The 13,819-nt window shown below is 39.8% G+C and overlaps 1 non-coding gene across 1 annotated transcript; it reads right to left on the bottom strand.

Annotated features, from left to right (window-relative positions):
• Positions 1 to 1,879: 1,879 nt before the first annotated feature.
• LOC115063492 lies at positions 1,880 to 2,011 on the bottom strand. The gene has a single exon (XR_003843364.1). It is a non-coding gene; the product is annotated as a small nucleolar RNA SNORA17 (small nucleolar RNA).
• Between the last annotated feature and the right edge of the window lie 11,808 nt (positions 2,012 to 13,819).

Raw genomic sequence — 13,819 nt, 5'->3', positions numbered from 1 at the left:
TACGAACAGGGAGCACAGGTACTCAACTGGGAATGCTGTGAGATTTTTAATCTCAAAGTCACCACAGTGACATACTCCCTCAAACAAAACTGTACTTCCTAAGAATATCCAAAAAGTGCCAGCAACTAATTAGGGACCAAGCATTCAAATGCCTGAGACTATAGGTGATATTCTCATCCCAACCACCACTGCCTCTTTCCCTATCCTCTTCCTCCTCCTCCTCCTCCTCCTCCTCCTTCTTCTTCTTCTTCTTCTCTCTCTCTCTCTCTCTCTCTCTCTCTCTCTCTCTCTCACACACACACACACACACACACACACACACAAACACAAGCAATATATATAGTGTCTCTATATGTATATATACATACCTATGCATCTTTTTATTTTCCTTTTTTTTTCTTTAACTTTTTATTTGTTCTTTGTGGACTTCACATCATATACCCTAATCTTACTCATCTCTCCCTTCCCTCACACATGCCCTTGCAAACCTCTCCTCCAACTGGGGAAGCAGTAGTGTGGCACAGTATATCCTAGTATACCCTTTGTCCACACTTCTTTGCTTACAAATCTTCATTGCAAAGTATCATTGGTTTGCTACGAGGCCTCTGGCTTCTGCTACCCTATCTAAGGTTTCATGATTGGAACCTCACTGGGACTTCTTTTGGATATTCTGTTGTTGGCCTGTGTCATGGAGATACTGAAGTTTTATATCTGTAGGACCAGCCCTTCATGCATTCCAACAGCTCTACTGTGGCCCAGATGAGGTGAAGGGTCTGCTTTGCTAGCCTAATGACCTAATAGCCTGCTCTCCTTCTGACATAGGTAACAAGGGGTGAGGAGAGGGGCATGTCTCCCTTGCTCGTGTCACTATACAGTAGACAAGTAGCAGGGGCAGCTCACCAGAGACTCTGCCACCGGTGTCTGCTCTACTGTGCTGTTTAGGAGAGGTACAGGGTTTGCCCTCTACAGGGCTGCAGCTAATGAGGAGCGGGGACAGCTCTCCTCCTCTCGCACGATTCCAGGGCCCGGTCTGCCTACCATAGATGGTAAGGTTCATGGGAGAAAGTGGACATCTCTCCCTCATCTACTCCACCGCATGGGAGACACCAGCCCTCCCATGCTCATGTCCTGGGGCCTAGTGACCAGCAATTGCTCCAATATTCAGGGCCTTCTCTCAGAAGTAAGTACCACAAGCTGGCCGAGGGCAGGGTCAGCTCTCACACAATGTCCAGGTGAGGGGTGGACCAGTTCCGCACAGCCCTCAGAAGTCGACATGTCTCCAGACCAGAACATCTTCCTGGTCTTTGGTAGTAATGAACTCCTGCTACTGTAGGGCCACAGACCCAGATGTGGCCCCCCCAGTGGCAGCACAGGCCAGGACCCCACCATGATCTCAGATATTCTCACCAGCTATTCCTCGCTACCCTTGCACCCCCAGTTCTGCCTCTCTTTACTGTGCCTCCATGCTTCTGCTTCTCTTTCTTTTCCATTTCTCTCCCACTTCCTTTGTCCTCTTAGTGGAACCTGGGGTCTCTGAGTGCCTGTACTCATCTCAGGAGTGCTCTCGGAAGTATTATACCCTGCTTGTGTGTTATGGTGCCTGACAGGGGTCATTTTGGGAATGGCCTACCCTTCAGAGGACTGTGCAGTGCTGGACTAGTGGTCACCTCAGGCTAGCTCTCTGTCTGGACCAGCATCTGGTCGGGCATTTGTCTGGGGCTTGCTTCTCATCTGGCCTGACTGAGTGGTGAGGATGGTCTGTCTCAGGCTCATTGAGACAGGCCGTGTCTTCTAGCCTCCACCTTGCTCCCCGTCCTGGGAGCCCATCTGGGCCTTCGAGTTGCTAGACTGGTAGTCTTAGGCTCTGTTTTCTTCAGAGAATGTTAGGCTGTGAATCATTCAAATGTTCTTAGGTCAGAGCACTGAGTGTAGGCATAGCCTCTCTCTTCTCTGTCACCTGCCGACACACATATGGCACAGTAGTCACACCTGCAAAGCCTCTAGGGAAAAAACCGGCGCATATTTTTAGGAGAACTTATAGAATAGTATTTTTCCTTATGACTTTTATAAATATCCTTAGCATTACTTACTTCTCTTTCCTTCCTTTTCTCTGTATTACCCTTCTCCCTCCCTGCCTAGCTGAGGTGCCCCCCTCCATTTCTTCTATTGCCCTCTTTATAGTACCTATGCCCCACTACCTGCCTCTGTAAAGCTCCTCATCTTTTCTACCCACAGTGCCTTTTTACTTTCCTGGGTATTCTCCATAATGGATAACAGCAAAACTAATACAAAACAAATCAGAACGACAACAACCACCACAAAACTTAAAGAAGCAAGAAAACTATTATCAGAGCAAGTCGGACACGTTTGTTGTGGGGAAATACCTTAAGTATGAGGATGCCTCCAGGGAATATCTCAATCTAGCACCAGCACAAAGATGAGTTAAGCTATTTCACAGCTCAAGTGATAGAAAATGTTTTGTTTTGTTTTTTTCCTGAAATCCTGAACACTATGGTGACAAAGCTTTGAAGGAAAAAAAATGGTGTTGATTCAAAAAAAAAAAAAAAACAGGCAGATGGGGTACAGATCGCTGTTCGCTTAAGGGCTGCCAACATCAGGGAAGACGGAATAAGAAATGAAGCCTTGAGAAGCAGCAGGATCCTGAGATCTGAGTTAATGCCACAGAGCAAAATGTCAATTTAATGATAATAACTACTCATTGGGTTGTTACACAGATGAGAAAGTGTGCTAGAGTCGTATTATATTATTGATTACTACGTATTCTGATCCCTAAAATTTATGGCTAAAATAAACTCTCATCTCAGTCTCTAAATTCTCCAATAACTCAAAAAAAAAAAAAAAAAGCTTACTCAAGGGAGATCCCAAAAAGGAGGGATCATTGAGTCATTGAGGGCTGTCTCAGCTGCTATTGAGTAGAAATCAACCTAACAAGGAAGATTTGAGATTTGAGTTCTAATCCTGTTATTTTTGTCGTCTGGAAAAAGTGAAAAGCAGTTCATTGTTTATTGTCCCTTAACACATTACTACAGCACCCAAGCTCCAAAAAATATTCTAAAGAATAAATAAAATAAGGTGTTTCTTCTCAGCTTTATATTAAGACCAAGTGAAGAATAAATGGAAGAAGGTATACCCAAGTATGACACTCAATCTACCAAATACTAATTTAGCCATTTTTTTCTTTTCTTTTTTTTAATTAGATATTTTCTTCATTTACATTTCAAATGCTATCCTGAAATTCCCCTATACCCTCCCCATGCTCTGAACCCCATAATTTAGACATTTATATCTTAGTATATATTATTAGAAGCTCTTTGCATATGTAGGGGTGGGGGCAAATGCTGATGGAAAAGTATGAGAATCAACTAGCTACTGTGAGGGGTTGCAAAGGCATCCATCCCGTGCTCACCTTGAAATCTAGATTCATCCACTTCACAGCTGAGAATCAAGCAGTTCATGCTGTCCTATCTCTGCTTCCAAGCACATGGAAAGTTGACGTAAGAAAAACAAATAAAAACAGAACAAAAGAAAACAAAATACTCATTACCCAAAGGAATTGGTAGGTTAGATGACAATTTTTTAAAGTCAAATATATTTTCCTTCAAATTATCTGAATATCAGCTTCAGAAAAAAGAAAAGAGGCATTAGAAAATATGTGATTATTTTAAATAACAAACAAAATCACCCATTCCTAATTTTTTGCCAATACAATTGTAAAGATGACGTCAAAAAAAATTCAACTGTGCTGTGAGTATGAACCATTTTGGAGAAGGAGTGGATACGGCAGCCCTACGAAAACTGACAAACCCTAAATCCACAGTCCTCTTGGTGTCTCCTCATCCTCAACCCTCCCCCCTGCACTGTCCTAAGACAGCTGCTAATTTAAAGGCACAATTAATTATATGTGATGAGATGACAGATGCCCTGTGCCCGGTCTCCAACTGGAAGAGCCTCTGTATTCTGGGCACCAGGCTGGTGTCTTCCAAAGACTTCACTGCTCAGGCTGCAGGTTGCTTGGTGGGGGGCTTGCTGGCAACCTGTTTGGGACCCCACTGTGAGTCAGCCTAGTTTCTGATATCCCCAGCTTGACTTTCTCTTCCTGCTCTTTCTTACTGCTCCCCTCTTTCCCTCCTGGTAGCAAAAACTCTATCTTACTTGTCACCACCTGATCAAATCAAGAGAAAGTAAATTCTTCCTACACTCAGGATTTCTTTTTTCCATCTACACAGAATTTTTCTAAGAAAGTAGTGAGTCAAAAAGAGGGAACACATATGTTTCAGAGCAGTGACTGTCTTTGAGTTGATCTACTATCATGTCGAGGGGGGGGGGAACTTCCACCTCCAGACAAACCTTCTTCCTCCTATGAAAGAAGTCTGGGATTCTTTTTTTTTTTGATTTTGTTTTTTCGAGACAGGGTTTCTTTGTATAACCCTGACTGTCCTGGAACTCACTTTGTAGACCAGGCTGGCCTCGAACTCAGAAATCCACCTGCCTCTGCCTCCCGAGTGCTGGGATTAAAGGTGTGTGCCACCACGTCTGGCTGAAGTTTGGGATTCTTAAGTATTTATTTACAGTGCCATACATTTGTGTTGTACAAAAACTCAAAACAAATTTTAAGAGGAAATAAATAATCAGAAAACATTTCCCAGATGGCTCAGTGAGCTATTTTAAGAAATTCTCTGTAGCCAACATGTATTTAAAATTCCTCAGTATCTATAAAACATGGAGAGGGAAATGCCTAAATTGTGCATGTCTGGACTATATGTCAGACAATGGTATTTTTGTGTTTATTAAATATACATAAGATTACACACACACACACACACACACACACACACACACACACACACACGTCTTTAGTTTTTATTGAGTCATTTTATTCTTGAGTTCAATCAGCATATTTTGTACTGTGACATCCAATAAACCATGAAAGCAAATGAGTTTTGCCCCTTGGAGGCTTGGCAAGATATTTTAGCCAGTGTGGCTTGCACAAGGAGACACGGACCATGTATCCTAACATGTTATATAACCACATGTTACATAACAAAAGGTTATCTCTTTTACTTCTCAGAGCTAGGGTGAGGTCAGAAGCCAGCCCTGATGAGTGTTCCTTTCAAAGTGCAGAGTGTCATCTTCTCCTTTGTGTCTTCATGGCAGAGGGAGGATGAAGGAGCTCCTTGTGTCTCTGGTAAAAGGGCACTAATTCTCCTTAAAACCTCTTACCTCATATTTGTCCCAATACTTCCAGAAGCATCCACCTCACCAAACTATTGGGGAGCAGAGTTTCAATTTAAGAATTAGGGTGATACAATCAGTTTCTTGCAGACAGCTCTAGAGCCTCCAGGATTCACTAATACCAATTTTGCTCATTTGAATCTTACTTTAGAATAATCTTGATTTAGTGTCATACACATTGCCCACTAAACTTTTTGGGGCACTTCAAGTCTCTTATAGATCACATTTTTCAGCCTGCCACACTAATGTGTTTTTTCTTTTCTTTTTTTCCTTTCTTTTTTCTCTCTTTCTCTCTTTCTTCCTCCCCCTCCCTCCCTCCCTCTTTCTTTTTCTTTCTTTCTTTCTTTCTTTCTTTCTTTCTTTCTTTCTTTCTTTCTTTCTTTCTCTCTCTCTCTCTCTCTCTCTCTCTCTCTCTCTCTTTCTTTTCTTTCTTTCTTTCTTGTCTTTCAACACAGGGTTTCTGTATAGCCCTGGCTGTCAAAAAACACCCTGAGGACCAGACTGGCCTCAAACTGAGAGATCCGCCTGCCTCTGTCTTCTAAGTGTGGGGATTAAAGGTGTGTACCACTACCACCCATCTTTGTCTTCGAAAAGTACTCTAGATGGGCAGGATGTTTCTATGTACCTGGATGAAAGTTAAGGTGGTCCCTTGACATCTCCTTACTTCTGAAGGTTGATACCAGTCTCACAGTAGGCATCGGTCGAGGAATTAGGTGATTCCGGCCTGGTTGAGTTCAAGATTCAATCTTGCTTTAAAATTAGAACATGAATGCCTTCAAAATTGTTTTGTGACTTTATGGCTCACTTGGAAATACACTATCAATTTTCCGACATTTTGCTTCAATGGAAACTTAGGTGACAACCTACTTTGCATTAGCCTCCTTTTCTCTTTTCATGCTTCTGGCCTTCAGGAGTTATACTAGAATTCTCCAACCATCAGAGTTCTTTCTATCCAGTACAGAGCAAGCCAGATCGAACATATCAACAGATTTATCCTCCCTTCCAATATAAACAAAATTGATTTATTTTCTTCTGTTTACCTCTGTGATCATATACTTTCTCCAAATGGTAACAACAAAAAGCCTCAATTCTATCTTCAGGGACTTCACTGTGATCAGGGAAAGCTCCCGGAGCAGTAAAGCTCCTCAGACTATCTTTTGAAAATATTAAGCTATGCTTTCTATGTTGCTGTTTTGTTCCGAATCCCCTTGGTATTCCTCACTGCTCTGTGAATTATTCCCACCAGGTTAGACATCCTGGCTTCTCATCTCCCCCATTCCCTGCTGTTAATGTAACTTCACTGCACAGTTTCCAGCCCACTGCTTCATTCATCCCAGCCCTCCTCATCAATTCCACTCCACCAAAGCCCACTATCCTGTGTAAACGAAGCTCATCCAGATCTGTTTGTTAGTGTGTGAAAACACTCTACCTCCATTCCTGGCTCATATTCCAATAGAAATTAAATGAAGGATGAATGTCATATATTCTTTACTGGCCTCTCTACGAAAGGCTTCCTTTTCTCCTGTTCTTCACTCTTGGAGAACAGGGTCTAGTGAGTGAAAAAGCCAGTTGTCTATGTTTCCTCCACCATTCATTTGGGTCACTCAATCCACATTGGCCATGCAGGACAAGTAAAAAGCCATTCATACCCTGCCATCAGTCACAGCTCCTCCACATGTTATTTATGGCACACATACAGAATCTATTTTTTGCCTTCTTGAAGCTCAGCCTTAAATCACTTATCTCTGAAACTGAGGAAACAGTTCCTCTTCTTTGCTCTAAGCCAGATGTAGAAGAATGATCTAGGCAGCCAGGAACAGCGGCTTCAACATCCATTCCAGCGCACTATCATCACTTTTCATACGTTAAGTATTTTGTCGACGTGCCTCTTTACTCAACTATCTTTCATTAATCCTCCTTACACACATGAATTTTGCTTTTGATCGCCTTGACTGTAGAAACTAACCTTCTTGTATTGAAGGTAACATTGTTGAGTTTAACAAATAAGTATGGAAGGCTTTATCTGGTAGCCCTATGGTAATAGATGATAACAGAGATGATAGATAATTGCTCCCACATCGTACAAGTACCATGATTATTACCAGTTAAAATAATCAACAGCACTACATGGACAAGGAGCAAGGATATGGTGCAGATGCTCAGCAGGCAATAACCACAACTCTTCATAGCTCTGCCACTTTGAGGGCTTTCTTTTTTTCTTCTTCTTATTGTTATAATTTCATTTTTTAAAATTGAATATTTTCTTTATTTACATTTCAAATGTTATCTGCTTTCCCACTTCCACCCCCGAGACCCCCCCTATCCCAACCCCTCTCCTCCTACTTCTATGAGGGTGTAGCCCCATCCACTCCTGCTTCCCCACCCTCAAATTCTCCTACACTGGGGCATCCATCTAGCCTTCCCAGGACTAAGGGCCTCTCCTTCCATTGATGCCTGACAAGGCCATCTTCTGCTACATATGTCGCTGGAGCCATGGGCCCCTCTGTGTGTACTCCTGGGTTGGTGGCTTAGTCCCTGGGAGCTCTGGGGGTTCTGGTTGGTTGATGTTGTTGTTCTTCCTATACAGAGGCGGATGCCCATTGCCAACCATTAGACTGAGCACAGGGTCCCCAACGGAGGACTTTGAGGGCTTTCAACTCACAGAAATGATCCTGGCCTTCTTTACTCTTCCAAGTATTCTTCTTGCAAAGATGCCTTAATGTTACCTGTGTAAAAGTGTTCTGTGTAAACTGGTATTAGCTGAATATTGGAAATCAAGCTCATCATCCCTAACAAGCCTCCTTGTTAAGTTTATAAACTAAGTCAGATCTCAGACCCTACATGGTTCTTAATACTGTTGTGTTATTTAAATGGACCATGCATGTGAATCTCATGTTTCCTGACTATATTTTGCTTAGCTGATTCTGATTCTCAGGCATTGCTTAGGTCTGTGATTGTGATAGATGCGCCAAAGCTTTGCTGAATAAAATTGTAAGAAATGTTTAAAAGCATACCTAAATTAAAAAGTAAGAAAATAGAATGATGTTATGAAAGATGCTAAGACAGCCTAGTAAGATGGATAGTCTTAAGAAATTAATATTGGTCTAATATTAAACATAGTGAACTCCAAGTGTTAGGAAACACGCAAAACAGAAGAAGTTATAATAAATACTTCCAAATCTAATAGCTAAATCTGATATATACCAATGCAGCTTGATTTGCATATAGGCTACTTAGTATCATCCTTAATACCTCCAACTAATTCTCATGTATTTTGTATCTCTAATTCATGGTCTTAGAAAGGATGCCACTGACCCAATGACAAGGAAACTAGAAAGACAGCATCACAGGACTCACTGAGCCTTGAGCTGCGGCAGAGTGGGCCATAGACCTTGGACACAGCTACAAATACAAAGCACTGGACCCAAAAAAGAAGTCCATGTAGTGATGAGACAAAAGTCACAGTGAAATGTCGCTGTTGAGTCAAAGACTATTCACCAGGGCATAGGGCTTCATGAAAAGCTCAACATGCATTTGAGAAATCCTTTCTAAGATTCCCACATGACAGTGGTCTCTGGCTGCTTGTGCATAATTACGAAGTTGCATTTATAGCGAAGCTAACCCCAGAAGCTCCGAAATACTTGTGGGATTACTTAACTGACCTAACATTCCACAAGTGATCTGTGATGAAAGACACAATCTCTGCCATTTTCTTTAATGTCAATTGAGAGACACTTGATCTTTAAGTGGTGAAATTGAAATTTGAAAAAAAATCAAAACCCGCCTTGACCAGAAACTTTAAATTCTGAATAGGCACATGATTATGAACTAAATGTCATTTTTTCTACCTCCTTCCCTGACTTTCAATTTCACAAGACAATTTTGTATGCCCTCATACTGAGTCTCATCACCCATCAGAACATTTAAATTAAAAACATCTGACAGACAGACTTGGCTTATGAATTCATTTTCATAATATTCAAATATCCACATCAAGGCTCTGTGCTGACACGTGGTCCTTTTTTTTAAATAAGCATATTATAAGCCAGCAGGAGGCATCTTCTTAGTTACATTTTCATGCAAGAATTAGAGATGACGAGATTCCTAGGTCAGTGTAATCAGCTACAATTTAAACTTATTTTTCAGGACTTATCAGCTTTCAAAAATGGATTTTTCATGACTTCCAAGTAAGACCAAACATGGCAGATTAAAGGATGGCATTATGATGTCAGCCTGATATCATTCGGCCTCTTATCACAAAGCCTATAGCTGAAGTATTAGGTGATTAAATAACAGGTTTATAAAACATAGAATCTACAAATTTCCCTCTGTCCCTCACCTAACCTAAACTTGGGAGTCATGAATATTTATTCTGATTACTTTGGTCAACCCTGAGTTAGGTTCCCCATGATAAGCCTCTTTAACTCCTCCCTTTTTACCATGCCCAAATTTATCACATGCCATGAAACACATCCCTCTGTTCTTGGTAGGCCTGGATACCAGACTTACAGGGTATAGCCACATCCAGGGCATGACATGAAAAACACAAACTTCTGTATATATCTTTGCTGAGTCTAAAATCATCCCTGCTTACAGGCTTCCCAGGAACCAGGAGATTATACCAACTCTCGCCTAACACAGTGTCCCTCATTCACATAAGCCCAGTCTGTCTGTAGTTTGATAATGAACTCAGCTAATAAGGAAATTTGAGGCAGATTGGCAGATTCTTGTTCACACATTTTACACAACTACAGAGTTTGGTAAGACAATAGCTGGCCATTCTTTCAGTCATGAGAGGAGAACACATGTGGCTCCATATCCCCAAATACTAGACTAGATATATTTTCTAATGCTTTGAAAAAATACTGTGACCAAGGTAACTTATAAAAGAGTTTATTTAGGTTTACAGTTCCAGAAAGACTGTAACAGTGGTGAAAACATGCCAGTAGATGGCAGGCAGGGAAGATGGGGCAGAAAGTTGAGGAGTGATATCTTGAACTTCAAACATGAAGCAGAAACAGAGAAGAGAAGAGAGAGGGTTGTAAAAAGGTGAGAGTCTAAACCCACAAGCCCAGCCCCGGTGACATACTTCAGCCAACAAAATCCACATCTCTTAAACTTCCCATATAACACCACCACCAGAACCAAGTGTTCAAATACCTGAGCCCATAAGCTACATTCTCGTTCAAACCACCATGGTTCTTTACATGACAATTCACTGTACAAACAAATTATAGCTACATGGTATTTATTATCAATTCTTTAGATCAGGTAACAAGATCATGGGGTTGTAAAGATGGGCTATCAAATATGTACAAACATTAGGAACATAGTTCAAATGCTCATTATCCCAGTAAAAAGCTGTATCTGAAAATACTTATGTGGTGGTTTCGGTGAATATGTCCCCCCATAGGCCCATAGGGAGTAGCACTATTAGGTGTGGCCTTGTTGGAGGAGGTATGTTGCTGGGGGCCGGCTTTGAGGTGTCAGGTGCTCAAGTTCCACCAGTGTCACTTTCACTTCTACTTCTTTTTATTTTTTTTTTAAAGATTTATTTATTTATTATATGTAAGTACACTGTAGCTGTCTTCAGACACTCCATAAGTGTGAGTCAGATCTTGTTATGGATGGTTATGAGTCACCATGTGGTTGCTGGGATTTGAACTCCGGACCTTCGGAAGAGCAGTCGGGTACTCTTACCCACTGAGCCATCTCATCAGCCCTCACTTCTACTTCTTGAACATCAAGATGTAGAACGCTCACCTTTTCTAGCACTATGTCTGCCTGTATGCTGGCATGCTGTTTGTCATGATGATAATAGACTAAACCTCTGAAACTGTAAGCCAGACCCTATTAAATGTTTTCCATTATGAGTTGCTGTACTCATGGTGTTTATTCACAGCATTAGAAGTCCTAAGACAATTTATAATCCCAACATGGGGGGAGGAGGGAAGGCAGAGACAGAAGGATCACTGGGTCTTGGTAGTCACTAGCCTAGCTCCAGGTTCACTGAGAAACTCTTTCTCAAGGAAATAAGGTGAAAAGAGATAGAATAGGATATCTGATGTTATCTTCTGGTTTCTGCATGTATGCATGGGCTCTTGAAATTGCATGCACTGTAAATATATATATCACATGCATACACACACACACACAAATAACAATGAAGATTGTAGTCATGTTATGTACACATGTGTGTGTGTATCTGTGACACTGACTATACCATTCAAACACATGTGCATGTATTATGGAAACAAACATTCCTGAAATTTCTATGTCTTAGAACAACAGTGATTTATATATGGCTCACACCTTTTGTCCAGTGGAAAACAGCTGGGGCTGACAAATCATCATGGTCAACCCTTGGTACAATTGTCTCCAAGGTAGAAGAGAGATACCATTTGTACACTGGTCTGTGAAAGGTAGAAGGCATAAGAATTACTTCAACATTATATCAGTAAACCACATTTATCATAGAACTTAGAAAATCTTCTAAATATAGAAAAGAGATAGCACAGAATGTTTCATGGACTAGACAACATAATAAGTAAAATGATTTGTATTATTGGTAAGGTAACTGAGCAGCAATAAGTTAAATAACTTACCATGGCCACAAGGTGTTAGGTACTAGACATGACATATGAACTCATACCTTATGAATCTGAGTTTGCACATTTAACCTATACATTTACAACTTTGTACTATGTGTGGTGTTCTCTGTTACCTAGTAAAATTGTGAATAAATATGCACAACAATCAACAGTTAATGTACCATGTTGTCTGATTTAAATTTCCAGCTTCTTTAGCAATGGGTGGAGTAGAAAAATTCTCTAGTTATTTAGACTTTCCCAATTCAGCTATTCTTCGAAAGTTCTCATATGCTGACCTCTTGCAACATTTGAAGTGCTTAGGAAATACACAGAACCAGATGAATTCGTCTGAGTTTTCCAATGCATGTGATTTATCGCTTTGACTCATAGCATATAAATTAGAAAATCAATTCATTAAAAACACAACGTTGGGCTCAGTGGTTAAGAGAACTGACTGCTCTTCCAGACGTCCTGAGTTCAATTCCCAACAACCACATGGTGGCTCACAACCATCTGTACTGGGATCTGATGCCCTGTTGTGGTGTGTCTGAAGATAGCTACAATGTACTCATATAAATAAAAATAAATAAATCTTTTAAAATAAAACAATGTTAATTTATACCTCAAAAACATATCCTTGGTCTTTAGTCTTCAAATACCATCTTCATCACCTGTTAATCTTTACCAATGAACTTTAAAAGTTTATCCATATATTTTGCCTGATAAATAGCTTGGTAAGTAAGCATTTTGAAGAAAAACAAATCAAGGCTAATAATGACTTATTTAAAACTTGCTAAGAATTTTCTATAATTAAACCTCATGTAGGAATCTAGGTACTTAATATCATAATCAGAATGAGAGTCATGACAAAGCTCTCTTGTTGGAAAAATAGCATTTGTGGTATAATAGACAATTTGTTGTTTTCTTTTTCTGTTTCGTTATTTTTACTCCTTATGCCCACCTGCCTCTCTGTCTGTATGTATGTCTTTCTTCCTTCCTTTCCTTCTTTTCTTCTTTCTTCTTTCCTAGATATATAATTTTTTAACTGAATAGACTAGAAAAATGTAATTTCAGGTTTAGAAAAAAATCTGTCATTGTGCAGACTGCTTAGATATTTTTCAAAGCTTGACAATTACATAAATAGCAAAATCTATGGCATCATGTTTGTTCTATTTTCCCTTTCTATTATGAAGTTCTTTGAATATCCATTTTTTCTATTAAATAGAAAATATTTAACAGAACAATACTTAGAGGTTTTTTTTTGTTTTTTGCTTTTGTTTTTGTTTGTTTGTTTGTTTTTGATCCATGACTGTGGACTTAAATTTTCCCAAAGCTTTCATTCTTGATAACAAATATACATGACTCTTAATACACATTCCATCTCCAAACACACAATGTAGACAAACATCATCTCTCTTGCTTGGGGATTAATCATTTAGTACACTGAATTCCTTACTAGGGAGGATATCTCCATGAATAGATGTGACATCAATCCATATTACATACCAAGAATAAATAACAGCTCTAGTTTTCAAGTGAGTAAGTTTTATCAGTATGTTTAAATGTTTTGTTTTTATTATTTTCATTCTTTACCTTTGATTTTTTTCCCCCAATTTATCTTCTATGGTAACCACTAACATAGATGCTTAAAGGTACTAGTATTTGTCTGGCTTGATACACATGAGATCAAATGAAAATTCGTTATTTTAGGCCAATACAGCTCAATAACTAAACACACTTTACATGTGTCTCTTCCTTTTATTTGGCCACTTTATCATACTGGGTCTTCAAATCTCCATTTGCTGTCTCTAAATGTTTTAATAAGAAAATGAAATATCCCAGAGTATGATTTGCATTATTTCTAAATAACTGAAACAACTTACCAAGTGCTTGTCTAATTACATGGTGAAGTTCTTTAAAGAGTCTCTTAGTTACCTTTCTATTGCTTTGAAGGCACACTATGACCAAGGTAACTT

The sequence above is a fragment of the Mus pahari genome, chromosome 2 (assembly GCF_900095145.1).
Source record: "Mus pahari chromosome 2, PAHARI_EIJ_v1.1, whole genome shotgun sequence".
Classification (NCBI taxonomy): domain Eukaryota; kingdom Metazoa; phylum Chordata; class Mammalia; order Rodentia; family Muridae; genus Mus; species Mus pahari.
The sequence above is the reverse complement of the archived record's forward strand: the minus strand, read 5'-3'. Positions and strand labels throughout refer to the sequence as shown.